This window comes from Ranitomeya variabilis, chromosome 4 (assembly GCF_051348905.1).
Source record: "Ranitomeya variabilis isolate aRanVar5 chromosome 4, aRanVar5.hap1, whole genome shotgun sequence".
Lineage (NCBI taxonomy): Eukaryota > Metazoa > Chordata > Amphibia > Anura > Dendrobatidae > Ranitomeya > Ranitomeya variabilis.
In genome coordinates, this window is record NC_135235.1 from 200,832,200 (window position 1) to 200,848,681 (window position 16,482).

Here is a 16,482-nt window from a genome sequence, read left to right on the forward strand (position 1 = left end):
TTCCTTTGTACGAGTGACACAGCTCTGTGCAGAGCATCTTTCCTTTGTGCGAGTGACACAGCTCTGTGCAGAGCATCTTTCCTTTCTTTGTGCGAGTGACACAGCTCTGTGCAGAGCATCTTTCCTTTCTTTGTGCGAGTGACAGCTCTGTGCAGAGCATCTTTCCTTTGTGCGAGTGACACAGCTCTGTGCAGAGCATCTTTTCTTTGTGCGAGTGACACAGCTCTGTGCAGAGCATCTTTCCTTTGTGCGAGTGACACAGCTCTGTGCAGAGCATCTTTCCTTTCTTTGTGCGAGTGACACAGCTCTGTGCAGAGCATCTTTCCTTTCTTTGTGCGAGTGACAGCTCTGTGCAGAGCATCTTTCCTTTGTGCGAGTGACACAGCTCTGTGCAGAGCATCTTTTCTTTGTGCGAGTGACACAGCTCTGTGCAGAGCATCTTTCCTTTCTTTGTGTGAGTGACACAGCTCTGTGCAGAGCATCTTTCCTTTGTGCGAGTGACACAGCTCTGTGCAGAGCATCTTTCCTTTCTTTGTGCGAGTGACACAGCTCTGTGCAGAGCATCTTTCCTTTGTGCGAGTGACACAGCTCTGTGCAGAGCATCTTTCCTTTGTGCGAGTGACACAGCTCTGTGCAGAGCATCTTTCCTTTCTTTGTGCGAGTGACACAGCTCAGTTGCAGAGCATCTCTTGTTTCTTTGTGCGAGTGACAGCTCAGTTGCAGAGCATCTTTTGTTTCTTTGCGAGTGACACAGCTCAGTTGCAGAGCAGTTCTTCCGTTTCTGTGTGTTCTAGTAAATCGCTCACCATGTGTTCCGTCATTGTACACTAGCAGCAGTTTTCCACCTCGGTGGACCCGGGGTTACGATTGCACTTTATTATTTATCTTATTTAGCTCAATTCGCCAACCCTAACGGCGAAAGTGCGGGAAAAAAGCAATTCCGACATTTTTTAAATTTTTTATTTATTTTTTTACGCCGTTCATTGTGCTGTAAAAATAACGAGGAAATCTGATTCTCCCGTCAGTGTGATTTACGGCGATGCCAAACATTTATTTATTTTTTAATGATTTTTGTGTGTGTGTGTGTAAATACTTCTCCTAAAAAAAAAAAAAATGGTTTGTCGCAATTTTCTGAGACCCGTAACTTTTTACTTATTCCATTTTTTGTAGGCTTTTTTTTTAGTGCATGGCTAAGGTTTTAGAGGTACCATTTAGGGGTACAATGAATGAATGAATGAATCAATAGAAATAAAATGGGAAGTCTTACATTTTTTTTATTGATTATATTGTTAATTTTAGAATTTAGTAGTTTTTAGTATTTTTCATTTTATTTTTTTGAAGTGAGAAAAGGGAGTGATTCAAGCCTTTTAATTTTTATTTTTTTTTAAATATATTTTATATAATTATTTTTAGAATTTTATTTCCTATTTTTAGTCACATTCAGGGACATGAATCTGATGGATTGTGCTGAATGCGGCGGCAATACTGAAAATGACATTCTGCTTGGCTTGGCCTATGGCCCAGTTTCGCAGGAGGACCAAGAAGGCTGCGATGGACGTCCCTTGATCGCCAGAAAAGATCCCTCATTGGGATTGTGGCATTTAAATAGTTAAAGGGAACCTGTCACCAGGTTTTCCCTATATATATACTAATGGCACCACCTTTATCTGCTCTTTTACTGCAGTTCTTCAACCTGTACATAAGTCCCCAGCATACGTTTTCGAAGTCTTCCGCGCCGGAAGGGGCCCAGGACAAGGATTATTTTTAAAGGATTGAGGACATTGTTACAAGAAGGAACCCAGGACAGGGAACATTATTATTACAGAAAAGGGCCCAGGACAGAGGACATTATTACAGGAAGGAACACAGGACAGAGGACATTATTACAGGAAGGGGCCCAGGACAGAGGACATTATTACAGGTAGGGGCACAGGACAGGGGAAATTATTACAGTAAAGGGCCCAGGACATTACAGAAAGGGGCCCAGGATAGGGGACATTATTACAGGAAGGGCCCCAGGACAGGGTACATTATTACAGGATGAGGACATTATTACAGGAAGGGGCCCAGGACAGGGGACATTATTAATCCCATATGACGTACTATTCCATCAAGGTGACCTGGGACTTAATTCCCAGTGATGGGATAGTACGTCATATGCGATCGGCCGCACTCATGGGGGGATCGCGGCCGGGTGTCAGCTGACTATTGCAGCTGACATCCGGCACTATGTGCCAGGAGCAGTCACGGACCGCCCCTGGCACATTAACCCCCGGTACACTGCGATCAAACATGATCGCAGTGTTCCAGCGGTATAGGGAAGCATCGCGCAGGGAGGGGGCTCCCTGCGGGCTTCCCTGAGACCCCCGGAGCAACGCGATGTGATCGCGTTGCTCTGAGGGTCTCTTACCTCCTCCTCGTTGCAGGTGCCCAGATCCAAGATGGCCGCAGCATCCGAGTCCTGCAGGGAGGTGGCTTCACAGCGCCTGCTCAGAGCAGGCATCGGGAAGCCAGGAGCTGTGCATGTCAGATCGCCGATCTGACACAGTGCACAGCAAAGTGTCAGATCAACGATCTTACACTATAACATGATGCCCCCCCCTTGGGGCAATGTTATAGTGTAAAAAAAAAAATATTCACATGTGTAAAAAAAAAATACAAAAAAATTACCCCCCCCACAAAAAAAAATATTGTTCCTATAAATACATTTCTTTATCTAAATAAAAAAATAAAATAAAAGTACACATATTTAGTATCGCCGCGTCCGTAACAACCCAACCTATAAAACTGTCCCACTAGTTAACCCCTTCAGTGAACACCGTAAAAAAAAAAAACGAGGCAAAAAACAACGCTTTATTATCATACCGCCAAACAAAAAGTGGAATAACACGCGATCAAAAAGACGAATCTAAATAACCATGGTACCGCTGAAAACGTCATCTTGTCCCGCAAAAAACGAGCTGCCACATAGCATCATCAGCGAAAAAATAAAAAAGTTATAGTCCTCAGAATAAAGCGATGCAAAAATAATTATTTTTTCTATAAAATAGTTTTTATCGTATAAAAGAGCCAAAACATAAAAAAATGATATAAATGCGGTATCGCTGTAATCGTACTGACCCAAAGAATAAAACTGCTTTATCCATTTTACCAAGGGCGGAACAGTATAAACGACTCCCCAAAAAGAAATTCATGAATAGCTGGTTTTTGGTCATTCTGCCTCACAAAAATCGGAATAAAAAGCGATCAAAAAATGTCAAGTGCCCGAAAATGTTACCAATAAAATCGTCAACTCGTCCCGCAAAAAATAAGACCTCACATGACTCTGTGGACCAAAATATGGAAAAATTATAGCTCTCAAAATGTGGTAACGCAAAAAATATTTTTTGCAATAAAAAGTGTCTTTCGGTGTGTGACAGCTGCCAATCACAAAAATCCGCTAAAAAACCCGCTATAAAAGTAAATCAAACCCCCCTTCATCACCCCCTTAGTTAGCAAAAAATTAAAAAAAATGTATTTATTTCCATTTTCCCATTAGGGCTAGGGTTAGAGTTAGGTCTAGGGTTAGGGCTAGGGTTAGGGCAAGGGTTAGGGCTAGGGTTGGGGCTAGGGTTAGGGCTAGGGTTGGGGCTAGGGTTAAGGCTACAGTTAGGGTTGGGGCTAAAGTTAGGGTTAGGGTTGGGGCTAAAGTTAGGGTTAGGGTTTGGATTACATTTACCGTTGGGAATAAGGTTGGGATTAGGTTTAGGGGTGTGTCAGGGTTAGGGGTGTGGTTAGGGTTACCGTTGGGATTAGGGTTAGGGATGTGTTTGGATTAGGGTTTCAGTTATAATTGGGGGGTTTCCACTGTTTCGGCACATCAGGGGCTCTTCAAACGCGACATGGCGTCCGATCTCAATTCCAGCCAATTCTGCGTTGAAAAAGTAAAACAGTGCTCCTTCCCTTCCGAGCTCTCCCGTGCGCCCAAACAGGGGTTTACCCCAACATATGGGGTATCAGCGTACTCAGGACACATTGGACAACAGCTTTTGGGGTCCAATTTCTCCTGTTACCCTTGGGAAAATACAAAACTGGGGGCTAAAAAATAATTTTTGTGGAAAAAAAAAAGATTTTTTATTTTCACAGCTCTGCGTTATAAACTGTAGTGAAACACTTGGGGGTTCAAAGTTCTCACAACACATCTAGATAAGTTCCTTGGGGGGTTTAGTTTCCAATATGGGGTCACTTGTGGGGGATTTCTACTGTTTAAGTACATTAGGGGCTCTGCAAACCAATCCATCTAAGTCAGCATTCCAAATGACGCTCCTTCCCTTCCGAGCTCTGCCAGGCGCTCAAACGGTGGTTCCCCCCCACATATGGGGTATCAGCGTACTCAGGACAAATTGGACAACAACTTTTGGGGTCCAATTTCAACTGTTACCCTTGGAAAAATACAAAACTGGGGGCTAAAAAATAATTTTTGTGGAAAAAAAGGATTTTTTATTTTCATGGCTCTGCTTTATAAACTGTAGTGAAACACTTGGGGGTTCAAAGCTCTCACAACACATCTAGATGAGTTCCTTAGGGGGTCTGCTTTTCAAAATGGTGTCACTTGTGGGGGGTTTCAATGTTTAGGCACATCAGGGGCTCTCCAAACGCAACATGGGGTCCAATTTCTTCTCTTACCTTTGGGAAAATAAAAAATTGGGGGCGAAAAGATCATTTTTGTGAAAAAAAATATGATTTTTTTATTTTTACGGCTCTGCATGATAAACTTCTGTGAATCACTTAATGGGTGAAAGTGCTCACCACACATCTAGATAAGTTCCTTAGGGGGGTCTACTTTCCTAAATGGTGTCACTTGTGGGAGGTTTCAATGTTTAGGCACTTCAGTGGTTCTCCAATTGCAACATGGCGTCCCATCTCAATTCCTGTCAATTTTGCATTGAAAAGTCAAATGGCGCTCCTTTCCTTACGAGCTCTGCCATGCGCCCAAACAGTGGTTTACCCCCACATATGGGGTATCAGCGTACTCAGGACAAATTGTACAACAACTTTTTGGGTCCATTTTCTCCTGTTACCCTTGGTAAAATAAAACAAATTGGAGTTGAAGTAAATTTTTTGTGAAAAAAAGTTAAATGTTCATTTTTATTTAAACATTCCAAAAATTCCTGTGAAACACCTAAAGGGTTAATAAACTTCTTGAATATGGTTTTGAGCACTTTGAAGGGTGCAGTTTTTAGAATGGTGTCACACTTAGTTATTTTCTATCATATAGACCCCTCAAAATGACTTCAAATGAGATGTGGAAATTGCTGGTCAACTTTTAACCCTTATAACTCCCTAACAAAAAAAAAGTTTGGTTCCAAAATTGTGCTGATGTAAATTAGACATGTGGGAAATGTTACTTATTAAGTATTTTGTGTGACATATCTCTGTGATTTAATTGCATAAAAATTCAAAGTTGGAAAATTGCGAAATTTTCAAAATTTTCGCTAAATTTCTGTGTTTTTTTCACAAATAAACGCAGGTAATATCAAAGAAATTTTACCACTATCATGAAGTACGATATGTCATGAGAAAACAATGTCAGAATCACTGGGATCTGTTGAAGCGTTCCAGAGTTATAACCTCATAAAGGGACAGTGGTCAGAATTGTAAAAATTGGCCCGGTCATTAACGTGCAAACCACCCTTGGGGCTTAAGGGGTTAAAGAATGAAGGACATTATTACAGGATTAGGGATATAATTAATTAAAGGTCCCAGGACAGAGGCGATTATTATATGGTGGAGAGCATTATTGAATAAAGTGGACAGGATATTGTTATAGGAAGGGGGGACATTATTACACTATGTGTGACATAAATAAGGCCCATAGATTTGACCAGTATGCTGGTAGGGGCCCTGGTCTAAATTTTACTATATTTTACTCCGAGGCCCATAGGACTCTAGTTATGCCACTGTTTCTAGTAAGAACTTGAATTAAATTTCTCAATTTCAAGATCTTGTCTTGCTGCAAGTAAATGGAAAATGTCTGTTTGTATGTAGAGGCTAATAAAATATTCTTCACCAAGTATTTTTTCTAATGCTGAGGGTTTGTAACTACATGATAACTACATGATAACTAAGAAGATAAATCCCATCTCTGCCTTCCATGGTCAAGACTGAATTACACTGCTAATAAAGGGAACACTAAAATCCCACATCCTAGATATCTCTGAAATATTCCAGTTGTAAATTTTTATTCATTGCATAGTGGAATGTGTTCAGAACAATAAAACATAACAATTATCAATGTAAATCAAAATGAATTTCCCATGGAGGTCTGGATTTGGAATGATACTCAAAATCAAAGTGGAAAATCAAATTACAGGCTGATCCAACGTCAGTGGAAATGCTTCATGACAAGGAAAAGATGCTCAGTATTGTGTGTGGCCTCCACGTGCCTTTATGACCTCCCTACTGTACAACACCTGGGCATGCTCCTGATAAGGCGGAGGATGGTCTGAGGGATCTCCTCCCAGACCTGGACTAAAGCATCCACCAACTCCTGGTCAGTCTGTGGTACAACGTGACGTTGGTGGATGGTGCGAGACATGATGTCCCAGATGTGTTCAATCAGATTCAGGTCTGGGGAATGGGCTGGCCGGTCCACAGCTTCAATGCCTTCATCTTGCAGGAACTGCTGACACACTCCAGCCACATGAGGTCTGGCATTGTCCTGCATTAGGGGAACCCAGGGCCAACCGCACCAGCATATGGTCTCACAAGGGGCCTGAGGATCTCATCTCAGTATCTAATGGCAGTCAGGCTACCTCTGACGAGCACATGGAGGGCGGTGCGGTCCTCCAAAGAAATGTCACCCCACACCATTACTGTCCCACTGCCAAACCAGTCATGCTGAAGGATGGTGCTGGCAGCATATCGCTCTCCACAGCATTTTCAGACTCTGTCGCGTTTGTCACATGTGCTCAGTATGAACCTGCTTTCATCTGTGAAGAGCACAGGGCTCCAGTGGCGAACTTGCCAATCCTGGTGTTCTGTGGCAAATGCCAAGCGTCCTGCACGGTGTTGGGCTGTGAGCACAACCCCCATCTGTGGACGTCGGGCACTCAGACCATCCTCATGGAGTCGGTTTCTAACCGTTTGTGCAGACATGCACATTTGTGGCCTGCTGAAGGTCATTTTGCAGGGCTCTGGTAGTGCTCCTCCTGTTCCTCCTTGCACAAAGGCGGAGGTAGCAGTCCTGCTGCTGGGTTGTTGTCCTCCTATGGCCCCCTCCACGTCTCCTGGTGTACTGGTCTGTCTCATGGTAGTGCCTACAGCCTCTGGACACTACGCTGACAGACACAGCAAACCAGCTCGCATTCATGTGCCATCCTGGATGAGCTGCACTACCTAAGCCACTTGTGTGGGTTGTAGAGTCCGTCTCATGCTACCACGAGTGTGAAAGCACAACCAACATTCAAAAGTGACCAAAACAACAACCAGAAAGCATTGGTACTGAGATGTGGTCTGTGGTCCCCACCTGCAGGACCACTCCTTTTTTGATGGTGTCTTGATAATTGCCAATAATTTCCATGGGACCAAATAACTAAAAATTGGCATGTGCATATGTATTCCTCCTTTTGTGATGAAGTCCCTAAAATATCTGGTGCAAGCAATTACCTTCATAGGTCACATGCTTAGTAACAAGAAGTCCACCTGTGTGCTATCTGTCACATGTCTATCAGTGTATACACTTTATGTTTTCTGAAAGGCCACAGTGGCTGCAACACCATGAAGACCAAGGAGATATACAAACTACACCATGAAGACAAAGGAGATCTCCAAACACCACCATGAAGACCAAGGAGATCTCCAAACAAGTCAGAGACAAAGTTGTTGAGAAGTCAGGGTTGGATTATAAAAAAATATCCCAATCTCTGATGATCCCCCGGAGCACCATCAAATCTATTATCATCAAATGGAAAGAACATGGTACTACAAACCTTCCAAGAGAGGGCTGCCCACCAAAACTCTCAGCCCGGGCAAGGAGGGCATTAATCAGGCAAGCAGAACAAAGACCAAAGGCAACCCTGAAGGAGCTGCAGAGTTCCCAAGCAGAAACTAGGATATTTGTCCTTGCGACCACAATAAGCCCTGAACTCCATAGAGGTGGCCTTTATGGAAGAGTGGGCAGAAAAAACCCTTTACTTACACACAAAAATTGTAAGGCTCATTTTCAGTTTGCCCACATACATGTGGGAGTTTCCACAAATGTATGGAGGAAGGTTGTGTGGTCAGATGAGATCAAAATAGAACTTTTGGGCCACCACGGTAAGTATTATGTCTGGATCCAAACCAACCCAGCTCATTACCACAATAGCGATGAACACTGATGCAGTATGTCTGTTTGCATAGCCAGTACGGTCGTGCTGCAAATCACGCTTGCGGAGTAGGCACAGATGAAGGACTTCTGAACCCTTCTGCACAGTTTTGAAATGGCTGCTAAGATGGATAGCTCTGACGATGCCATCATCAGCATCACTATTCCGGTCATCTACATGCTAGAGCACTCTTTGAATAGTTTGCGTGAGGAGTTGGTGGTCCCAGAGGAAGAGGAGGAAGCAGAGGAGGATGTGGAAGGCATAACAATGTATCTAAGTTTCGGACTGTCGTCGCACAGGGGAGTGCCATGATAGGGTGGACTACAGCGATCGAGGGGGACTCATGGTACCAGACAAACTGTTAGTGAAGGTGCAGGAGCTGAGGGAAAAAAATCGAGGAGGAAGAGGTGATGGGCACGCAACAGTCAGGAGATGAAGAGAATAATGATCCCCTCTCTGTTGTCCGTGGTTGGCAGAAGGGGACAGAGGAAGCAACCTTGAGCTTTAACTCCAACACACCGTGGACTTGGACACATGAGCGCTTTCTCGCTGCACTATCTTCAAAATTATGCCCGTATTCTTAGGGTTAGAAATATTGCTGAGTACTGGGTTGTCACTCTGTTAGACCCACAGTACAAGAGTAAATGTTGCCAGATGCTTTCCTCCCCTGGAAAGGAATGCGAGAATCGCAGTTCTAGACTTCCAACCCTGGGAACGTCAAGGTGTAATCGTAAAACATTAGCAGCCTGTGCACCAGCAGAACAGAGTACAAGTCTGAAACTCTGTGAACGACTGTAGAGGATAGTGCAGGAGTATCATGAGCTCAATATTAATGCCATCAAGGGGGTTTGACCCTTTTGCATTTTGGTCTTCAGAAATGGAAAAGTGGCTTGAGCTCACCTGTCACACCTTGGAGGTTTTGTAATGCCGGGCAGCCAGCGTTCTCTCACAATGTGTCTTCAGTTCTGCTGGTGGTGTCCTGACGGATAGGTGCATCTGGTTATCCCCTGAAAGTCTAGACTGCCTAACTTTCTTCAAAATGAGCAAGTCAATGATCTCCAATGACTTTTGCACCCCAGTCACAGACTGTGCAGACTAGGCGATGGTGTTGTTTTTAGTGTCGTTCATTGATCTTGCGTTATTGCAGTCTGTGCCACGTTTGTCTTAGCTTCTGTGCCTGCTGTTGCTGCTGCTGCTGATGTTTCAAACACATTTCAGAAATATGGAGACTCCAAGTTGGGTCTCCATCAGGTGAGTAACCTGTCGTAGAAGGGGAGTCAGAGGCATATTATACTTTTTCTACTCTGTGGAAATTGATGCCACTTTAGTGGTGTGTGAAAATATATTTTTAAATGTGGAGAATTCAAGTTGGGTCTCTATCTGGTGAGTTGCCTGTGTAAGTAGGGCTTCCTGACCGGCAGGCCTGCACTTACTTTCACTCAACTACCTGAGATACTATTCTTAGATTTTTCTACCAATAGTAGTCTTTCAAACTGAAGCTTGTGCCATCTGAGTGTTAGCTGGAAAAAAAAAACAGTTGCATGAGACATCAGCGCTCCCAGCAAAGAAGGCTTACACCGCTCCCTTAACCATCAGGTCTTCGTTGAAACCTCAATGCAAAGCTGTGAATGCTGGCCCAGACCATGATACCTCATGCATGGGCCGTGACTGACTGCTTCTGTACCATTATAAAATGTTCTACTGTGGGTCAATTGATGACAATTTTCATGGTGTCTGCCCCTAATTTTAGCTGTTTGGGAAGCTCTTTTTGTCATCCCTTAAGGTGTTGTATATACGTTTGGTTTGGCCTCCCATTGAATTTAATGGGGTTTGGGTACGTTTGTCAAACTGTTCGGCGGACATCGAGACGTTCGTCGAACCGAACCTTGAAAGATTCGCTCATCTCTAGTAATAAGTAGAAGAAAATCATTGTATTCTTTTTGTTCAATAGCTACCAGACTAAAGAATACTACAATATAGCCTAATAATCTAAATAGCCAAGTCAATACTTAAAGAGGCTGTCTGGTACTTTATTGATAGTCTATTCTTAGGATAGGTCATGAATACCAGATCATAGGGATGCATCACCTGGCACTGCCGCCAATCAACTGGTGCTGATGGCGGGCTGATATGATGAGCTGCACAGCTCCCTCAACGGTATAGGTTGTGGCTGAGTATTGCACATCTGCCTCCATTATTATGTAGATTAATTTGTCAATAAATTGACAACTGTGTGCTACCATTACATTTGTCAAAGGAGTGTGTCCCTACACGTTCAAACATTGATAATACTGGCTGGACAGTGTCTGACTAGAAGGGCATGCCACCAATGGATAACACCCAGGATACAATGTATTCATACATTTTTAGGAGGAATAAGAGAATAATAGCATGACAAAGAGGTCTAAGAACAAATTCTCAAGTTCCTTACGAGGACATGTACCTGTAATCATCTGATCGCTTATAATGTAACATAATATCGCAGTACATACTAAAAATTACGTTGAAGAGAAGGGGCAACCTGTGCAATGACTGGAACATAGTGGAGGCATCAGTGTTGTGGCTGGACAGAAAAACCATGCTGTTGCATTCAGGATTAATAGGGGAGGAGAGTTTTGTGGGGACAGGGCAGATTAGTAGTGACTTGCCGTGATGAAGAAGACAAGAATGAATTAGGCTAACAATAAGAGTTTTGGCAAATTTACAGGTTACTTATAGCTGTGATTCAATATTAGGAGCAAATGGTAGATCGAAGTCAAATATAACCCAAAAATAGTGGGTTTGCTAACTAGAAGATATAGCAGTAACACACACTGAAATGAAAATATCAGGTTTAGTTAGGAAGGTAAAAGATGGAAATACAAGTATTTGAAAAATTCAGTTTCTGATAAGTAAAGGACAAGGTTACAGACAGCTGAGAGACAATCATTAAGGCTACTTTCACACTAGCGTTAACTGCATTCCGTCACAATGCGTCGTTTTGCCGAAAAAACGCATCCTGCAAAAGTGTTTGCAGGATGCTTTTTTCACCATTGATTAACATTAAGCGATGCATTGTGACGGATTGCCACACGTCGCACCCGTCGTGCGACGGATGCGTCGTGCAGTGGCGGACCGTCGGGAGCAAAAAACGCTACATGTAACGTTTTTTGCTCACGACGGTCCGCTTTTTCCGACCGCGCATGCACGGCCGGAACTCCGCCCCCACCTCCCCGCACTTCCCCGCACCTCACAATGGGGCAGCAGATGCGCTGGAAAAATGCATCCGCTGCCCCCGTTGTGCGGCGGAGACAACGCTAGCGTCGGGAACGTCGGCCCGACGCACAGCGACGGGCCGAGCCCGACGCTAGTGTGAAAGTAGCCTAAGACTAAAAGTTATAAATGATCCTTATTCGTCTCCAACATAAATATTTGTGTTGGAGCGTTTTACATATGCTGGTTCTAATGTAGGATCTATTTAATTGCATACATTATTACCGGCCATTGAGTTTTGAAGTTCTTTTATACATTTTTCTTTCTCTCCGAATAATGTAAGTTCTTTTCTCATATTGTTCCACTTTTCTTTACTAACGACTCTTCATCTTCTCTTCTCAATGGCTAAAGAAATATAATGTTCTATCAAATTAACTGAATTAGTGCAGATAGAATAAATGGCCTACTCTTAATACATAAGTGCTCTCAGGGCTGAGAATTGCCTAATTGTAGTGCAGATACATATGCGTAGTTTGATGTAAACGACTGGAATAGAAATTTCTGTTCTTCTTCAGAATGGTTTTACAATTATGCTCAAAATTGATCTTTACTAAAGCCCCTAAATAACCTTGGAACTACAACTGCTTACAAATCTGATTTTTCAGATACTTATTAAGATTATTTCCAACAAATGTGTTTGTAAATTCTGTCATCTCTTTAATTTGCGAATTGTCTATCCAGAAAAATGTGTGTCTTGTGTGTCTTTCCATTTGTATCTTTCTTTTTCCTAATGAAAATTTCAATTAGTTCTTATGAGAAGCCTGAAGTAGAAAAATACTTAACAATGAACCGGTTAGATGTAAAGGACCCAAATCTTTGATAAAACAGGAAGCTGGGGAGATGTGTGAAAAACTAAACCCCAATATTAACCCCTTAATCCCATATGACGTACTATCCCGTCGAGGTGACCTGGGACTTAATTCCCAGTGACGGGATAGTACGTCATATGCGATCGGCCGCGCTTACGGGGGGAGCGCGGCCGATCGCGGCCGGGTGTCAGCTGACTATCGCAGCTGACATCCGGCACTATGTGCCAGGAGCGATCACGGACCGCCCCCAGCACATTAACCCCCGGCACACTGCGATCAAACATGATCGCAGTGTACCGGCGGTACAGGGAAGCATCGCGCAGGGAGGAGGCTCCCTGCGTGCTTCCCTGAGATGATCGGTACAAGGCGATGTACTCACCTTGTACGTCTCCTCCCTGCAGTCCCCGGATCCAAAATGGCCGCGAGGCTGCATCGTGGTCCTGCAGGGAGTACTTCCGGGTCCACAGCAGGCGCTGGTAAGCCTGCACGGCTGTATGTCAGATCGCTGATCTGACAGAGTGCTGTGCAAACTGTCAGATCAGCGATCTGTGATGTCCCCCCCGGGACAAAGTAAAAAAGTTTTAAAATTTTTTTCCACATGTGTAAAAAAAAACAAACAAAAAAATTCCTAAATAAAGAAAAAAAATATATATTATTCCCATAAATACATTTCTTTATCTAAAAAGAAAAAAAAAACAATAAAAGTACACATATTTAGTATCGCCGCGTCCGTAACGACCCGACCTATAAAACTGTCCCACTAGTTAACCCCTTCATTGAACACCGTAAGAAAAAAAAAAACCGAGCCAAAAAAACAATGCTTTATTATCATACCGCCGAACAAAAAGTGGAATAACACGCGATCAAAAAGACGGATATAAATAACCATGGTACCGCTGAAAACGTCATCTTGTCCCGCAAAAAACGAGCCGCAATACAGCATCATAAGCAAAAAAATAAAAAAGTTATAGTCCTCAGAATAAAGCGATGCCAAAATAATTATTTTTTCTATAAAATAGCTTTTATCGTATAAAAGCGCCAAAACATAAAAAAATGATATCAATGAGATATCGCTGTAATCGTACTGACCCGAAGAATAAAACTGCTTTATCAATTTTACCAAACATGGAACGGTATAAACGCCTCCCCCAAAAGAAATTCATGAATAGCTGTTTTTTGGTCATTCTGCTTCACAAAAATCGGAATAAAAAGTGATCAAAAACTGTCACGTGTCCGAAAATGTTATCAATAAAAACGTCAACTCGTCCCGCAAAAAACAAGACCTCACATGACTCTGTGGACCAAAATATGGAAAAATTATAGGTCTCAAAATGTGGAGACGCAAAAACTTTTTTGCTATAAAAAGCGTCTTTTAGTGTGTGACAGCTGCCAATCATAAAAATCCGATATAAAAAACGCTATAAAAGTAAATCAAACCCCCCTTCATCACCCCCTTAGTTAGGGAAAAATAATAAAATTGAAAAAATGTATTTATTTCCATTTTCCCATTAGGGTTAGGGTTATGGTTAGGGCTAGGGTTAGGGCTAGGGTTAGGGTTAGGGCTAGGGTTAGGGTTAGGGCTAGGGTTAGGACTAGGGCTAGGGCTAAGGTTAGGGCTAGGGTTAGGGCTAGGGTTAGGGCTAGGGTTGGAGCTAAAGTTAGGGTTAGGGTTGGGGCTAAAGTTAGGGTTAGGGTTGGGGCTAAAGTTAGGGTTAGGGTTGGGGCTAAAGTTAGGGTTAGGGTTGGGGCTAAAGTTAGGATTAGGGTTGGGGCTAAAGTTAGGTTTAGGGATGGGGCTAAAGTTAGGGTTAGGGTTTGGATTACATTTACTGTTGGGATTAGGGTTGGGATTAGAGTTAGGGGTGTGTCAGGGTTAGGGGTGTGGTTAGGGTTACCGTTGGGATTAGGGTTAGGGGTGTGTTTGGATTAGGGTTTCAGGTAGAATTGGGGAGTTTCCACTGTTCAGGCACATCAGGGGCTCTCCAAACGCGACATGGCATCCGATCTCAATTCCAGCCAATTCTGAGTTGAAAAGTAAAACAGTGCTCCTTCCCTTCCGAGCTCTCCCGTGCGCCCAAACAGGGGTTTACCCCAACATATGGGGTAACAGCGTACTCGGGACAAATTGCACAACAACTTTTGGGGTCGAAGTTCTCTTGTTATCCTTGGGAAAATAAAAATTTGGGGGGCTAAAAATCATTTTTGTGGGAAAAAAAAGGATTTTTTATTTTCACGGCTCTGCGTTGTAAACTGTAGTGAAACACTTGGGGGTTCAAAGTTCTCACAACACATCTAGATAAGTTCCTTGGGAGGTCTAGTTTCCAATATGCGGTCACTTGTGGGGGGTTTCTACTGTTTGGGTACATCAGGGGCTCTGCAAATGCAACGTGATGCCTGCAGACCAATCCATCTAAGTCTGCATTCCAAATGGCGCTCCTTCCCTTCCGAGCTCTGCCATGCGCCCAAACAGTGGTTCCCCCCACATATGGGGTATCAGCGTACTCAGGACAAATTGGACAACAACTTTTGGGGTCCAATTTATCCTGTTACCCTTGTGAAAATACAAAACTGGGGGGCTAAAAAAATCATTTTTCTGAAAAAAAAAAATAATTTTCATTTTCACGGCTCTGCGTTATAAACTGTAGTGAAACACTTGGGGGTTCAAAGTTCTCACTACACATCTAGATAAGTTCCTTGGGAGGTCTAGTTTCCAATATGGGGTCACTTGTGGGGGGTTTGTACTGTTTGGGTACATCAGGGGCTCTGCAAATGCAACGTGACGCCTGCAGACCAATCCATCTAAGTCTACATTCCAAATGTTGCTGCTTCCCTTCCGAGCTCTGCCATGCGCCCAAACAGTGGTTCCCCCCCACATATGGGGTATCAGCGTACTCAGGACAAATTTGACAACAACTTTTGGGGTCCAATTTATCCTGTTACCCTTGTGAAAATACAAAACTGGGGGCTAAAAAATCATTTTTCTAAAAAAAAAAAAGAATTTTTTTTTTCACGGCTCTGCGTTATAAACTGTAGTGAAACACTTGGGGCTTTAAAGCTCTCACAACACATCTAGATAAGTTCCTTCGGAGGTCTAGTTTCCAATATGGGGTCACTTGTGGGGGGTTTGTACTGTTTGGGTACATCAGGGGCTCTGCAAATGCAATGTGACGCCTGCAGACCAATCCATCTAAGTCTGCATTCCAAATGGCGCTCCTTCCCTTCCGAGCTCTGCCATGCGCCCAAACAGTGGTTCCCCCCCACATATGGGGTATCAGCGTACTCAGGACAAATTGAACAACAATTTTGGCATCCAATTTATCCTGTTACAACTTTTGGGGTCCATTTTCTCCTGTTACCCTTGGTAAAATAAAACAAATTGGAGCTGAAATAAATTTTGTGTTAAAAAAAGTTAAATGTTCATTTTTATTTAAACATTCCAAAAATTCCTGTGAAACACCTGAAGGGTTAATAAACTTCTTGAATGTGGTTTTGAGCACCTTGAGGGGTGCAGTTTTTAGAATGGTGTCACACTTGGGTATTTTCTATCATATAGACTGCTCAAACATCATAGCACCTGCATCTATGCATTGATGGTTCTTATATTGACTGCCTCCTGATGAACCGTAATTCGGGGAAACGCGTCGAGGCGACTGCTGGGAAGCTAAGTGTTTCATTTGGGGGCCATTATCCCCTCTTTGCTGCCCATAAAGCTTTATATTGATATTAGACTGTGCTGGTACTGTCAATTATCTGTATTTTGAAGGTATTAGTTTTCAGCCATGTGCCCCTGGGCTATAATTTTGCACCTATTGTGTCATTAAACTGAATATAGAGGGTATTTTGCCCTAGGTTTGGTAAGGCTGTTGTGTACAGTCTAGTATTTTTTCTTTTTTGAACCAGATTTTTAATATTTGGATAAGTTTATCTCCCCTTGGTATCTTTAATAAGATTGATGACACCTATGTATTTGGTGATCAGTAGATAAGATGCTATGAGCGAATCTAGGGATATGTTTACAACAGTGCTCATTCGCAATATTTATGCAATTATTTGATATAGGACAATACATGGGG